General features: G+C 52.3%; 1 protein-coding gene across 5 annotated transcripts in view; it reads left to right on the forward strand.

Annotated features, from left to right (window-relative positions):
• Nucleotides 1-400: 400 nt before the first annotated feature.
• CHST15 (carbohydrate sulfotransferase 15) overlaps nucleotides 401-15,830 on the forward strand; it is an 85,973-nt gene continuing 70,543 nt past the window's right edge. The window contains exon 1 of one of the 5 annotated variants that reach the window (XM_055246315.2): nucleotides 401-631. The gene's annotated coding sequence lies outside the window, so the exon portion shown is untranslated. The other 4 variants (XM_055246295.2, XM_055246296.2, XM_055246297.2 and 1 more) reach the window with 4 other exon arrangements.

Genomic DNA, 15,830 nt, shown 5'->3' on the forward strand with positions numbered 1-15,830 from the left:
GCACTTTAGGTGGCAGAGGCGGACGGATCATCTGAGGTCGGGAGTTCGAGAGAAGCCTGACCAACATGGAGAAACCCTGTCTGTACTAAAAATACAAAATTAGCCTATTTTGCGTGGTGGCGCATGCTTGTAATCTCGGCTACTCGGGAGGCTGAGGCAGGAGAATCCCTTGAACCCGGGAGGCGGAAGTTGCAGTGAGCCGAGATCGCGCCATTGCATTCTAGCCTGGGCAACAAGAGCGAAACTCCGTCTTTAAAAAAAAAAAAGTATCTGGCAAGGTGTCACTGCCAGACTTCAGGGGTTTGATGTGCTTTTATTTGGAATCACCGCAACGCACAAGCAGTGTTGACTCGGAGGGGGAGGGGGCAAGGGCCAAACCCACCGCTCGGCGCACACGCCTTGATCTGGCATTCCAGACTCGAGCTGATGTGTGTCAGCGCGACATGGGGCGGGGGGAGGGTTCTCTTCGGATGTTTCATTCGCCGTCTGCACGTCACTCCCAAACTTTTCCTCCCAGCGCTCGGGGAGTCAGGTTGACGCGCCCTGGATGCGGGGCTAGAGGCTCAGGGCTGGGCGCGCTCCCGCGGAGCCGGAGCCGCAGAGGCTCCCGGGCTGGACTCAGGCTTCTCAGGTACAAGTTAGGTGCCAGACGCCGAGTTGGGGCGGCAAGGAGCGGCGGTAGGAGGTCTGGCCCTGGGCTCGGGGTTCCGGCGCCCCTCCGCGGGTTCGGGCCAGGCAGCGCCGGCGGCGGCCGGGGCTGAGCGTAGGGAGTCCGGGCCGGCGGAGGCGGCGCGCAGCCTCACTCCCCGCGGCGCTCCAGGCGCGGTGGTGACGGTGGCGGTGGCGGTGGCGGTGGCGGTGGCGGCCCAGGCAGACAATGAACTTGCGAGCGCGAGGAGCCGAGGCAGGTTTGGGCTCGGCGCTCCTTGGCCCGGCCTCCCTGAGGCTTCAGCGATTCCCAGCGGGAGGCGTCCCTTCGCCATTGGCCCTGGCCGCGCTCCTGGCGCCCTGCGCGCTTGAGGGCCCCGCGGGAAGGGTTACCCAGCGGCGACGCACGCCCCCTCCCTCGCAGACAGGACGCGGCCGGAGCGAGGGGACAGGGGACCGAGCAGTGGCGTGGTGGCGCCGTGGATAGCCGGAGGCCGGCGGGGGGCGCACGCCGCGTGGAACGCACCGGCGGGCTGTCCGAGAGAAGGAGCCCAGTAGTCGGAATCGGGGCGCCCCTGCACCGCCCAGCTCTGGGAGCCGCAGGCGGGGGACCGACCGACGGATAGACCAGTGCTTTCGCGGTGTGAGCGCGCGTCGTTTGGTGGTAGGGGACGGGGATTCCCCCCAGCCTTGCGCTCCGCCCCCACACCCTTATCGCACTTTGGGGAAGTTTCCAGGCGCGGCTTGGGGCAGGTAAGTGGGCATCCGCCACTCTCTCCCCCGTCTCGAGCTCGGATGCGCTTCCAGAACCCTGGCTCCAGCCTTGCGGCCGTTCCGGGCGGGAAGCCCAGAGCTCGCCGGCGCCTAAGCCCGTGGGACCCGGTTCAGGGAAGGGGGATGGCGGGGGCGGGCCTGGGAAGAGGTGGGGGCGCGGCTGAGCCCCGAGCGGTGTGAACTTTTGCTCCCCGACCCCTCCTCCTTCCTTCTCCCCGCCCCGCCCCCACTGCTGTCCCCTCCCTGCGCCCCGCCGCGTCTCGGGAGGCGGCGTGACTCGAGAGTTGCCGGCGCTTCCCGGCGGTGGCGGCGGCGTCCCTGGCCCGCCTGGGTGCGGCGAGCCGAGCGAGGCAGGTCTGAGCCGCGCGGTCGGGCCAGAGGCGGGGAGCCGGGGCTGCGGGGCGGCGAAGCTGGGGAGCCGGGTGGCAGCGGCCAGGGCGCGGAGGCGACGCTGGCGGTGGAGATGGAATGCGAGTCTGTTGGGTTGTGTGTGCCGGGAGATAGGACGCGGTGGCCGTGGGTGGCTGGGTGGCGGGCTGTGGCGCAATTGGCCCCCTGGGATGGCAGGATGGAGGCGCCGGGGCGAAGGGAACCTTGCCTTTGGGAGAATGAATGAATGAAGAGCCGTGGAAGCACCTTCCCGACTTCTCCAGGCAACCGATTGGCCGGCGTGCGCGCGAGTGTGTGCGTGTTGAGGCTTCGGAGCCGCCCGGTTCCTGGGCACAGCTGCTTGACCGCCCCGTCGCGGTCCGGGTGCCCACGTTGCCCGCCCGCCGTGCGCCCGGGGCCGGCCGGCGCGGCTGGGACAGCGGGTATAGAGGAGGAAGGCTGTGGCTGGGTTGCCGGCTGCTGACGGCTGGAGGTCCGCGCCCAGTGTAGGGAAGTCCGCGAAGGAGGCTGGCAGGCTGGGGGCTGGGACCAGCTGCTGGGGGCGGGGGCCCTTCTTCGTCTGCCGGCGTGCGCGGAGCCGCTGTGACAGCTGGGCGCCTTCGCCTTGTTCACGTTGGGTAAGTTAATGGTACCGAGTTCTCGGGAATGAAGTGTGGCTCCGGGGTGCCCCGCAGAGGGATGTGACAAGCCGGTCAGTGAGGCTGAGCAAAGGGGCTCACCTTGCCTCTGGGCGCCCTAGCAGTGCCCCCAGCCCCTCTTTATCAGCTGCAATTCCTGAGTGTTGTGGGATGCCTCGGTGGGTTAGGGTAGCCACCCAGTGTTGGGGCAGAAAGGCCTCGGAGAGCATCTGCACCCCCCTGAGGGGCCCTGAAGTAAACTGAGGCCTAGAGATTTGCCCGGCGTTTCTCCTGGACCCTCCTTGGACCTTCCTGGACCATTATCCATCCCCCGCTTTCCTGCTCCTCCTCCCACGACCGGCAACCTTGCAAAATCAGGAACCCTCCCTTCCAGAACATGGCACTTACTAATTTTACAAACTGAATATTGAACTAGGATCTCTTGATTGATACATAAAGACATACATAGATCATATATGATTTTATTCAAAGTAGTATAGGAATAAAAATGCCTTCTAAGTAGTAGGTTTTTCCAAACAAGTTTTTCTCCCCCAAATTCCTGAGAAACTGTCAGAAGATTTTCTTTCTTGCCACCTCCTAGATGGGCACACTGAGCTGGCGAGGTCAAGTGGCTTGTTATGGCCTTCCTGTGGGCACATAGGTGAGCTGCAGGTGGAGCTGCAGGTCTGGGCTTCCCTCCAAAGTCCAGCTCCTGAGGAGAGCCAGCTCAGAGGCCCTCTGCAGAAGTCCAACCCTGTCTTTGCAGCTCTCTCCTCTGGGCATTGGATGATTGCAGTGAGCTGTCTTGTAGGTGAAACATGCAGGGGTAATTCATCCAGGAGATTGTCCAGGGGGGTGGCAGGCAGGGCGGCCCACAGTGGTCACATGTGTGCCTTGCTTTTCTCGGATGATCAAAGCTCGCCATGTCTGAGCCACTGTCCTGGCCAGGGACCCAGCACGGTCACCGTGGCTGCCATGAGGGCTGCAGTTTCCTTCCACGCCTTTGTCATCCCTGGTTGCTGCTGCCCCTGGCCAGGAAAGGTGAGATATCAGAAGCATTTGATTTTTCACATACCTGGAAGAGAGAAGATTAATTCCTGCATCAAGAAGTGTTTGGGGAAAGGTTGGTAAAATGGGAAGCGGATTCTACTTATTTGGCGTCTTGAGAAACAGCAGACAAGAAACGCCAAGTTAACTAGCTGGGCCCCAGGAGTCTGCAGTAGGGGAAGCTGTAGATTAGTGCTGGATTGTGGTAGTCCAAGCCATTTCGAGTTCGGCTGGAAGGTCCCCTGCTAGTGGAGGGGGCTGGGGAGAAGAGGGAGACCCCAGGGCTGTCCTGAACAGGTGAGCACATGCCCAACTACAGGGGACAGACTCGACTCAGCTCCAGCCAGTTTGGAGGTAAACAGAGTCGACAGGTCTTGTGACTTTTCGAGAGGATTCTCCAGCCTGGGTATTTAAATATGGGCTCAAATTCTAGAAGTATGGTAGAGGGTTAGGGGTGAGTGCCCTTCCAGGAGGTCTGAAGCTTGCCATCTGGCCCGGTGCTTATCTATTGGGAAGGGTGTCACCGCATCAGAGAGCAGAGCACAAGAGCCACACCCATTGTGGGCCCAGGGACTAAGAACTGATGGCTGCCCATCATGCCTGCGGCCAGGTCCCTAGGCTGGAGGTGAGGCGGGCAGAGCTCCTTCATGTACTCGTGTGCCATGTGTTCATTCAGCAGCTGTTGAATGAATTCCCATAATGTAGAAAGTCATCTGCATGAACCTTTTCATATAATTCCTTTCACCAGATAGATCCTACAGCTGAGCCTCTGGGATGATTTGGCGGGGCTAGGACAGACAGGGTCCCAGCCCTCATGGGATGGGGACAAGCGGAATTGGCTGTGTAGACAGACAAATCGTCCAGAAGCTGCCATAATAGCCCAGAAGGGTGGTGATGCAAAGCAAGGCCTGGGAGCAGGGGTGGGGAAGTGGAGGGTGGACTCGGGGGAGTGTGAGGAGTCTCCTTTTCCAGGTGTGGACATTGAGTTTCAGAGCAGTGGGTGGGAGGCACCCATCCCCTGAGCAGGGGATGCTCAGATATGATATTAAGTTGGGAGTGACTTGCCCAAGGTCACATAGCCAGTAAGTGGAAAGTCAGGGGGTCTCTGATCTCCAGCTCTTGGCCAGCTCCTTCATCTCCACTGTACTGGGCTGAGGCCTCTTAGAAACTCCCAGAGGAGTGGACACTCCCTGTAATTGGCAGCTCTCATTTTTCCCATCTACACGTTCAGGCCCTGTCCCCGTTCCTAGGGCCTCAGCAGGCCCAGGATTGCAGAGATGCCGTTTAGAGTGCATTTGTATGAAAGAAGAGTCGTCTAAATTCTAAAAGCAGAGACTGTTTTTAAAAGTGGTGGCTGACTTGGGAGTGTCACTGATCTGAGCAATCAGCCAGCGGACGTCTCTTTAGCAGCTTGTGATTTGAAGTGACTCAGTCACTGGTGAGAATCACACAGCCTCCCTCCCCTTCTGGTCTGTAAAGGGGATGCTCAGGTATGAGATGAAGTTACTTCAAAGGGTCACTCTGTTCCTGTGCTGTGAATGAGGAGATCATGTTTGCACTTAGCTGGCTAAGTGTTGGGAGACTGAGTATTTCCACTGCTCGAGGCATTTCGTTATTGGCCTCCAGTATGAGGGTCTGATTTCTTTACTGAGATAGTTTCTCCTTTCAAATAAAGCACTGGGACACAATGATTTATGTGTAGACCTGTGTCTCCACAGCAGGAGATGGAGCATAAAGGGAACAGTTATCTAATTAGTGTGTCCAGTCTAGGTGTCTAGTTAGGAGTGTCCAGGAAGAAGGAGAAAGGTTTTGTGTCCATTTGGGCCAACATAGATTTTTTAAATTGTAAGTATGGGAGTTGGGGAGGAAGACAGTTCATCGCAAGACCTATCACGTGCTGCATCCCCACAGGTTGAAGCTGGCCCTCTGCTAGGCAGGTCACACAGGTGTATCCCTTTGTGTCCTTTAGAGGGCTGGGAAGCTGTTGGAGATGACACACACCAAGCTCTCAGCCATCCGGATGTGCAGGAGGAGGGATTGGGAATGACAGTGGAGGCAGGAGGGAAATAAGGGGGTGAGGGGAGAAGAACAACTGTGGCTCCAGAAGGAGGAGGCGGCGTGAATCAGCAAGTGGTTAAGTTGTGGGGAGGTGGCAAGTGGGAAGCAGTTTCTCATCTTCGCTGGTTTCCAAAGGGATGGAGAGGAAAGGAGACTGTCTGCAGCAGGACTTGCAGCGTTTCTGCCCTGCAACCCTGGGCCAGGTGCATTGGGGCAGAGAGTCAGAGCACAGCACAGAGCACAGCTCTCAGATCAGTGGGCGAGGTGGAGATTGTGCAAGTCAGAGTTATATAACGCCGTTGACAGGCACCTTAAGGGGCTTGGCAAAGTGCAGCGGGAGCCCGGGGTAGCGACTTTGAGATTGGAGTGTTCTGGGAAGACTTCGCCCCCTGGCTTGAAGGCGGGTGTCTTTTCTAAGAGTTAATACCTGGCAGTGCTTGGCACAGTGCCTGGCATCCAGTAAGTGCTCAGTAAACACTGGCTCGGGTGGTATTCTTCAGCCCCAGAGCTCCTAACCCTGCATGTCTCCATATTTGATTCCAGTATATTCTACCTCAAAGGGTATAGATAGGCAGGGGCCCCTGCAGGCCTTGGCTCCAGCTGTTTCTTTAGGGTGGTGGCTTCACTCTCTGGACTCTGTCTCCTCATCTGTGTGAGGAGAACACTGGTAAACAGCTACCCTTCAAGACCCTTCAGCTGACCTTGCAGCCAGGCTGTGGAGCAGCTCGGCTGTGCCCATATTTGATGCAATTAACCAGAGAGAGGAGACCGCGCGGCTCTAGGTGGGACTGTGCTGGTGTAGCTCGCTTGTGAATGTTACATCTCGCCCCACTCTCAGCTTAAAAGAGCCCAGAGGGGGTCTGAGGGGGGCCTCCTGGCTTCGGCAGGCTCTCCCCGAAGCCTATTTTACATTTCTAGAACTCATCATGGCCCAGGCCTTTTAGATCTCTGAAGAAAGTAAGGCTGGCAGATCCTCAAAAGCAGAGGGTATCATTATAATGGAAACTTGGACACTTTCCAGAATTGCATTTGTGGTAAAAATATTGAAACAGACAGCCCAGGCACCCAGGTGCCTGGAAAATACCCCAACATGGGCAAATAATTAGATACAGGCCAGGCACAATTATGTTTTTCTGACAATAGGCTGGAACTTGGTGGCTTAGCATTTTCTCTTGAAATGGAATACGCCCCTGCCGGACCCTTTTGCTCCCTGTGGTCAAAAAGATAGTGGTGTGGCCACCAAGGGGGAGGGCATACAAGGAGAAGTGGCGATCCCATCCCTCCCAGGGTGGCCCTGGATCTATCTCAGGGAGGTTCTGTCCTGCTTTTGCTTTTCTGTGTCCCTGTAGGTAGCTGTCCTGAGGGACTGGGCCCATGGCACCTTTGCTAGGAGGCCAGAGCCTGCATTTCAGAGTCTAAGAGGTCGAGAGAGGTGTAAGATGTATTATCTTACCCTTCCACGAAAGTGGTCTGGGCAGCTGTGTTCCCTTTTGTAACCGCTGGCAGCTCACTCACGCTGATGGCGGTAAGTTCACCTGTACCTTCACGTTTCTTGTCAGCCAAATGTTTGGTGCAAATGACATGGACGCTCTTTTAGCCCAGGTGTTAGATCCCATAGGCACTGGGTAGGGCAGGGCAGGTAGTGGGTTGAGCCTGGGATCCACGCTGACTCAGGTTCAAGTTCATGCAGTGCTGCTTTGTCCCATTACTGTGACTCTGGACAAGCAGCTTAGCTTGCATCTCGGTTTCCCCATCTGTAAAATGGTGTTAATGATCTCTACCTGGTTGGGTGGCTTGAGTATTTGAAATAGTACAATTTAGGGTTCAGGGGAGCTCCCCACATGGAACCACTTTTTTCTGGGCGAGGTCTAAACCTCTGGAGAGATAGAGGAGGAGGAGGAGGAGGAAGGCAGGTGGAAATCCGCATGTGATGGCCGTTCCCGACTGCAGCTGTTGTTGGAGAATGTGGCTGAACCAGTGGGCAAGGAAGTGGGGAACAGGGGCAGTCAGGCAGACCCACCTACCCCATCGCCTGTGGAGCTGGAGGAGCCTCTCCCAGCAGGGCGAAGGGCCTCCTTGCCATGAGGAAAGGCAGGGCTGGGCTGTCACGTCCAGGCCCTCTTTCCATATTCCTGGGATGGTGTAGACACCACCAGGTATAGACAACAGGAAAGTTACACAGTGGGAGCTTCCTCCTCATGGAAGGAAACATCTGGAGTGGTGGAGAAGAGTCGCCTCGTGGCAAGGAATATGATGTGCTGGGCTCCGTGCCTGGCCCACGGTTGGAGGGTGGTCAATGGCATCTGTTAGGTACGTACTTGGTAGAGGTGGCCACAGTGTGTCAAATAGGTATAGTTGTCTGCTTTAGGAAATAATGTGGCTTTAAATTCAAGAACATCTCTTTCCTACTTGTTGGCAGAGCATGATTGAGATAATGGTGAGCCATGGATCTCAAGGTCGCATTCTAACTTGAATGCAATTCACAGGGAGCTGAGGTTGTGCTTGACTCCTAGTCTGGACCTGGACAAGCTTCTCCACCTCCTCTCTCTTGGTCCCAGCCCCTGACAGGGCCTGTGCTTCTACCAGACCTGGTTTTGTCTTCGCAACGAGACGCCTGGCCAGCCGGGCCTGGACCTGGCTGCACTTGGGTCCCCCGGCCACTGGAGAGGGGGAGCCCCCACATCTGCCTACTTCATCATCGAGCGCCCCCACCCCCACTGCCTTCAGGAAGCGTTTGCCAGTCATTCTTGCTATCTCCTCCCGGTACCTCCCTCCCCCATCCAGGTGGAGCCTTCCTCCTCTGAGCTTCTGCAGTTTTCCTCTATTGTATTTCCCAACCTTGACCCTGTCCCACACTGTGCTGGGCTCCAGTTTCCTGGGTACACTCTGCTCTCCCAGCCTGACAAGGCTGTCTTCAGGAGGAGGGTGTCTGGGGCTCACGGCACGTCCATGTAGCTAGACTCTCACTTAGTGACCAGTGACTGCCATGTGTTGCATTAATGCATCAATTAAAAATGATTCTTCCAAAGGCTAGTTTCTCCTGGAGATTTTATGTGAACCCTAAGTTTGATAGTGTGGCACAGGAGAGCTCACACTTGTCACTCAATTTCCCAAGGAGTCGAGAGTCTAATGGAATAACCTTGGATTTCCTGGCATTAGGTTTTGGGGCTATTAAAACATAGTAACCACAGTTTTTTGTGTCTTGAGAGCCTTAGGGGAAAATGTTATGGAAATGTGGTTGTTGTTTCAGGAATATAAGCGGAGCCATCCACTCAGGCGAGAAATGTGGAGGCTGCTGGTGTTTCTTATAGCTGGTATAAATAGCTTGGCTTCAAGTTCCATGCTCCTTTGTTTGGAATGTAAATATTTGCATTAAAAATATAAAGTATGTCCTGGCATGTATTTTTAGGGACCATAATTTCCAAACCCCAAATCAGACTATGGGTCTACTGAGGATTAATTTTTTCTGCTTTGTGAACCTGTGTATGTAAAGAGTCTTCCAAATGTACACACCAAACCCTGTTTGCTTTGTGCCTGGAAGGGACCGCCAGGATTGCAAGAAAGTAGGGTTGCCCTGGGGAGTGTGGGCCGAGGGCTTGCGTTTCTCTCCACACAATTCTGATGGTTCTGCCTGGTAGCTGCAGCAGCCCAGGGCGGTGGGGTGGAGGAGTTTTGGCCAAGATCTTGTGGGTCATCAGGGGCCTGGCTTCTCTGTCCTTGGTTTCCTGGACATCCAGGCGGGGATTTGGCTGCAGCTGGCTGACCTCCGTGTCACGTGACCAGACGCTTGACTTTGGAGTTGCTGTTGCTCTAGGAAGGTGTTCGGGAGTTTGAGTGCCCTTTCTGTGGTCTGGTGGAGGGAGCAGGAAGTTCTCATGTCCGCTTCAGAGGGGAACTGTGAGGCCCTCTGTGCGGTGTCTTCTTCCACTGGATTCCTGGGGGCTGTTTAGCTTTAGTTTTTCTATGAAGGATAACCCAGATGATTTGTTAATCCCTTACTGTGGGTGGGATGTCATCTCTGGCCTGGCCTCGGCCTGTTCTCAGTAGTGGGGGGCTTGGTGGGGCAGCAGGAGCTGGGCAGGCCATTTGCCCCTGGTATGGGGGAGCTTGTTCCTAAGGCTCTCTGGGCGGCCTTCAATGGACACCTTCTGGCTCAGAGGCTGTAACGGAGAAGGTTGGGCCGTGGAGGTCAGCTAGCCTGCAGGGAAGGGCCGAATGCAGGTGGGCCCCCAACTGGCAACCTCCCTCATGTCTCATCACAGGATGAAGGGCAGATGAGAAGACAGCCAGGAGGGTCCTGGGCCCTCAGCTGTGACTCCCCGAGAGGCAGGTACCAAGGGCTTCCTTTGTCCTTGCTTCCCAGCCAGCGCGTGGCCCCTGCCCTTGAGAGAGTCAGCTCCTCCTCCATCCCACTGAACACTGTGATGCCTCAGGACTGGACTCCTTGGGGCAGCAGGGACCCTTCCGTCTTGCCTTCCCTAGCTCTGCCTTGCAAATGTGCAGCCTCCTGAGCCTCAGAGTGTCTGACGTCTCTCTGCCTGGGGACCCTCTCTGAAACATTGTGTGGGCTTAGAAACCGTGAGCCTTGGGAAGGACCATTTTCCTCCGAGCCTTGGGTGTGTTGAACTGTGGAGGCTTACCACTTCCTCGCCTGTGGTCATCTCCAGCCTGACCCACAGTGGCGTGACCCTCTCTCATCATCCGTCACAGTTTTTAATAAAGAAAATATGTTCCAGAAAGGCCGAGTCCCATGCCGCATCAGGTCAGTGATCCAAGTGCATTATAGTGAAAGTCAGAGGAAATAGCTGCTTTTAGGACACGCTGAACTTGCCTAAGAAAGTTATTAGTGGGAATAAATGAGGGGGAAGAAAGCATGCTCTGACTAACGAGAACAGTATCAGCCTGACATTTTGTGTCGTCCTAACTTTGAAAAGCTATTTATACCCACTTGATAGCAGTTTCTATGAGAAATTAGATATGAGGAGATGTGCAGAAGAGAAGAGTGGGAGCTGGGTGACTGTGAGCTCCTGCTCAGAAACATCTTCCAGGCAAAAAAAGAAAAAAAAAAAAAGAAAAAGTCATTTGCTCACCTATTGACAATTGAAAATCCAGGGATCTTTTGCATTGTATAAAATTTGGCTCAGAGAAGAAAAATGATGTATTGAAAAAAAGATGAAGCTTCAGTTGCCATTTGAGTGGTAGAAAATAAATTTGCTTTTGGCCGTTAAAATGGAAACAAGTCAATAGAAAAATGCAGGCCTGCCCCCTTTTGAGTCAGCAGTATTTTTGGTTTATGGAAGAGTGAGAAGACTTGCTCACCTCAAATCACCCATCGGATCACTTAGGAAGCTGCAGAAGTGTTGAAGGGCATGCATGTGTATCTTTCAAAGTTCTCAACTGATTTATTAAAAAAAATCACAAAGCAGACTTTTGAAAAACCTGTTAAATCTATTCTTCTTTAACAGCTTTACTGAAATATAATTCACACACCGTAAAATTCACCCAAAGTATACAATTCCATGTTTTTTAGTATATTGACAGATATGTGCAACCACTACCACAGCTAATTTTAGAACTTTTTTTTATCTCAAAAAGAAATCTTGTACCCCTTTATCTCCCCATTCCCCTACATGTACCCTTCAGCCTTGAGCAACCACAAATCTACTTCCTGTCTCTGTCCAATCCAATTCCTCTATTGTGGACTTTCGTATGAGCAGAATCACATAGAATGAGGTCTGTTGTGACTGGCTTCTTTCACTCTGTGTAACTTTCATGGTTCATCCATGCTGTGGCATGCGTCAGCGCTCCATTCCTTTTCGTGGCTGAATAATATTCCATTGCATGGATAGACCACAGTTTCATGGATCCATTTATCCATTGATAGACACTTGGGTGGTCTCCACCTTTGGCTCTTATGAATGAGGTGGCCATAAACGTTTGTGTACAAGCTTCTTTGGGTGTGGACATGTGTTTCCGTTTTATGAGATATTTTCACTTTCTTCTAATAATAAGATTCATTTTTTAAACAATGCTCTTTCCCTGGCCCTAGAAAAGGCTTTGTTCTTAGATGAGATCCCGATACCCCTGTCAGTGATCCTGGCTGAAATACTGAATTGTCTGAATTTTAGAGCTGGAAAGGCCTTCAGCCCCTTTTTATAGCTGGGGAAGCTGAGGGCCAGAGAGGCCATGCATAAAGAGACAGGATTGAATACAGGTTTTTGGAGTTACAATCCAATTCCTCCAAATGTGCTCCCTAAACTCTTACTAAAACCCCAGGTTGCCTTCTTGACTGGCCTGGGGCAGCAGATTAAGGTGGGTTGGGTGAACAGATGGTGGTTAGATTGCCCTCTTTTATGTGATTATGGGTCAAGGTTTTCAGTTATCCAATGTACTCTTGCCTGTTTTCCTTTCACCCATCTATCTGTCCATCCAATGTCCATCTGATGTCCAAGGCCCAGAACATCTTCCCATCCACCAGTGGCCAAACGAGAACTGCAACTTGTGGCGCCAGCATCTTTCTAGTTCTTTCTCCCCTGCAGTGATGGGCGGCCCGGCTGCTTATCCGGGGAATAATTAAATTAGGAACCAATTCAGAGAATGAAATTTTATCTGATCTGGCCAAGCCCATAAGCAAGGGGCTGTAATTGTGACTCCAGGGTACATTAGGAAGTTGTTTTTTCAAGCGTACACTGGGTGAAAGCATTGAAAGAAATATGTGGAGGCCAGGCCGGGAGACCTCCCTGGGCCAGGTTTCTTGCCTGGCCTGGGGGTGTGGTCCCACGGGGCAGCTGTGTCCTCAGGCTGGTCCTTCCAGCGTTTATGTTTCCAGGCACCATTTAGCTCTGATGAGGTAGATAAAAGTGTTTTGTGGCTGGAGTGTTCTCTGTGCTTAGGAGAGTTCTGTTAAAATCCTAATGGATATATATCTGATTGTTACCATTGATATTCTAACGCACCTTTACAGCTGTAATAAGAGGTAAACTTGGCAGAAACTCTGTGGCTGTAAATCAGGGGCGCCGCTTTGCAACCCCCACGGAGCTTATTGAAAGAAATGCACATACTTTGGTCCTACATCAGCTCTGTTACATCATATCTCCGGGGATGGATGCTGGGCATTTGTGTGTGTGTGCACGCATGTGTGTGTGTGCATGCATGCATGTGTGTGCATTCATGGACCTGGATTCGTTAAGCTCTTTAGCTAAGAAACACTGAGGGAACTTAGCGGTGATTGTAATCATTCTTCTAATGAGAATTTCCAGTTCTCCTATGGCAAAGATAAGGGACAGATAATTAGCACAGTGGTCTCAGGAATGAGCCTTATTTGTCCTCAATCTGTGATGAGACTTTGTGACTGTCTTTGAGTTTCATGTTCAGATTTCCTGATTGTAACTAACGCACATTGTTCAGCACTCGGTAGCAGTGGTGGAATTTTAGATCTGTTTTTCTCTTGGGGAAGGACCCCATTCTCATCCCCACAGTGGCCCGGGCTGGAGGCCCAGGAGTCTCCTTTGACAGATAGCTGGTCAGTGCAGAATTGCCTCCTTTCTGTCTCTGCCACTGGAAGGTTATCTGTCCCTTCAGAACAGGAAATATGTCTTATTCAAGGTGGCATCCCCAGGGCCTAGTCCATGGGAAAGAATGATTGGACCGATGGACGGACAGATGAGTGAAAGGAAAACAGGCAAGAGTATAGTGAATAATTGAAAACTTTGACCCATAGTGCAGGGATGGTGAGCATCTTTCAGATCGTCTGTTTATAGCTGGGGAAACAGAGGCCTGCAGAAGTCAGTGACGTGCCCCAGTCCTTCAGCTTTGATCAAGAAGATCAAAGAAGATTTGGGAGCCTGGCCCTTCGATGTCTTCAACTCTTCTGACTCAGGCTCTGCACATCCTCTTGAGAGTCACCCTCCAATGAAAAGAACTCCTTATTGAGGCCTTGCTGTGTACCCCATTCTGTCCTAGGAGCTGGGGATCTAGCAGTGAGTTAGACACACAGGGTCCCCGTGCTCACAGAGGGCATATCCTCATGGAGAGGGCATATCCAAGAGACAGGCCGCAGACAAGGTTGCAAATATCAGAGAACAGACAGGCATAAGGGCCATGTGCTGGAGTGACTAGCTGGTGGGCGGGAAAGGCCTTTCCACGAAGGCGACATCTCCATTGATTCTTGAATGGTCAGAGGGTGCTGCTGTCTGATGCTTGGAAGGAGGGTACAGTCTGCCAGGACCCCAAAGGGAGAACCTGTTAATGGGATGGGATTCATTTATGCTTGGGAGAAAGAGACTTCGTTTATTGGATGCCTGGGTTGATTTTCTTCTCTTCTGCATCCTCTGCACTGACATTTGCAGCTCTGCCTTCTCCCCGTCCCGTCTCCGAGTAAAGAACACCTGTCCGACGCTCGCTGGCCTGCAGCTGCTGCAGAGTTTCAGAAAACAGGGCTAGCAAAAAACAAAGCAAAACCCTAACGTCCCTGTCCTCTCACTAAGGGCTTGGCTGGGGAGGCAGAGTTATTTCTATGTAAGCACATGCTTGAGGGGGGACGTCTTGGGGTGGGCAGCTGAAACCACACTCATAAAAACAAGACCGAAATAGGACTGTGAATTCCCAAAGGTGAACACAGGCCGTTAACTTGAATTTGGTGACAGTTCCATGCAGCCTAGGTCCTGGAGCTGGAACCCTTTGGAGGCGGATGAGGCATGGAAAACTGTTTGCTGGATTGGCCTCTTCTTTAAGCATTGCTTTCCGGCCCTGGCTGTGACAGAGACCCGGCCCTTGCTCAGGATGTGAGCCCTCTCAAGGGGAGGTTCTTCCTCCCTCCTGGTGCTGCCTCCAGCTGTTTCTGTCCCCTCGTCAGTAAGAACCTCTGTTTCTTGAGGGCCCTGCTGTTTGTTGTCCTCTTGTTGCGGCCACCTCCCTACCTGCGAGGGAGTGGGCCCCAGGCTGCCTCTCCATCCCAGGTCCTGCTGTTAACCTGGGTAACCGTGGTCTCCACGGGGCAGCACTCTGGCCTCCCAGGTCCTGCATCAGGACACTCTGAACCTTGTCTACTCCTGGACTGCTCCATACCACGTGGAGTCCATCCTTGTTAATGACGTGTTAATGCTGGGCTTTCTTGTGGAAACCACACCCAAGACACCAGCTGGTCAACCTGACACACAGTAAGGCCTCAACGGATTGTGTCTATCAGTTATTTTCATCAACTTTAAATCTCTTTCTGGTCTCCCCAGACATCCTTAAGAGTGATCCTTTGTCACATTGTAAAGTTTTCCCAATAAATATTGATCAGTAGTTGTGACAGTAATATACATCTCTATTTTATGTTGTTGACTAATTTTTAAATGGTGGACAAAACATAAATTTTTCTGCATTTTAATAAATGGAAAGATAAAAGAAATATTTTTTTCTGAGTAGTTTGGTTTAGAATCATTCCAGTTGTTCATTCAGCATCTCTTCCCAAGTCACGTGAGACCCACACCAGGAAGCTGTGGCTGTATTGACATGCTGAACGCTTGTTCAGAGTCCCCATAATCTGTTGGCGCTCCTATATGCTGCTTCATACTTTTATTTTAACTTTTTATTTTGAAATAATTTCAGACTCACAAGAAGTTGCAAAAATAGTACAGAGTCCCTGTGTACCCTTCACCCAGCTTCCCACAGGGAGAATGTCTTATGCAACCCTCAGACATGATCAAAGCCAGGAAACTGACACTGGTACAATACCATTAACTGAGCTGCAGACCTTATTTTTCTTATTAAACCTAGGGATCTACAGCATTTTAGAAGCATTTTAGAATTTCATAAGCTTTAGCATTGTTGTTTGTCTTTTAGAGGATGTTTCAATCCCTTCCAATTGACAATCAATTAAAATTCATTTCCATAAGTTCAACAAATACTGGAGGATGAATTTTACAGGTTCCACGGGTCCACATGGTGCTCTATGGGTGCATCATCTCTGATGCGTGCACACAGGTGACCTTCTACCGCAGATCTGAGAGATTCTCAGAGATAAAGAACCTTAGACAGTAGTTTGGTTCATAGGACAGACCAGGGGAGCTGGAGTTCTGTTAATGGAAACCAAGCTGCATTGAGTACTTAGTATGCTTTAGGTTTTATCTACTTTATTTCATTTCATACACTCAGCAACCCTTGAGGTAGATACAGTTAACATCCTTATTTTACAGATGTAAAAACTGAGTTCAGAGGAGTTCACCCTGCCCACATTCCTGCAGCTGGATGGTAGAGTTGGGTCTGTAATATAGGCAGCGTGAAGTCAGAGACTGCTTGTTCTTACCTTGC

The sequence above is a fragment of the Symphalangus syndactylus genome, chromosome 2 (assembly GCF_028878055.3).
Source record: "Symphalangus syndactylus isolate Jambi chromosome 2, NHGRI_mSymSyn1-v2.1_pri, whole genome shotgun sequence".
NCBI classification, from domain to species: Eukaryota; Metazoa; Chordata; class Mammalia; order Primates; family Hylobatidae; genus Symphalangus; species Symphalangus syndactylus.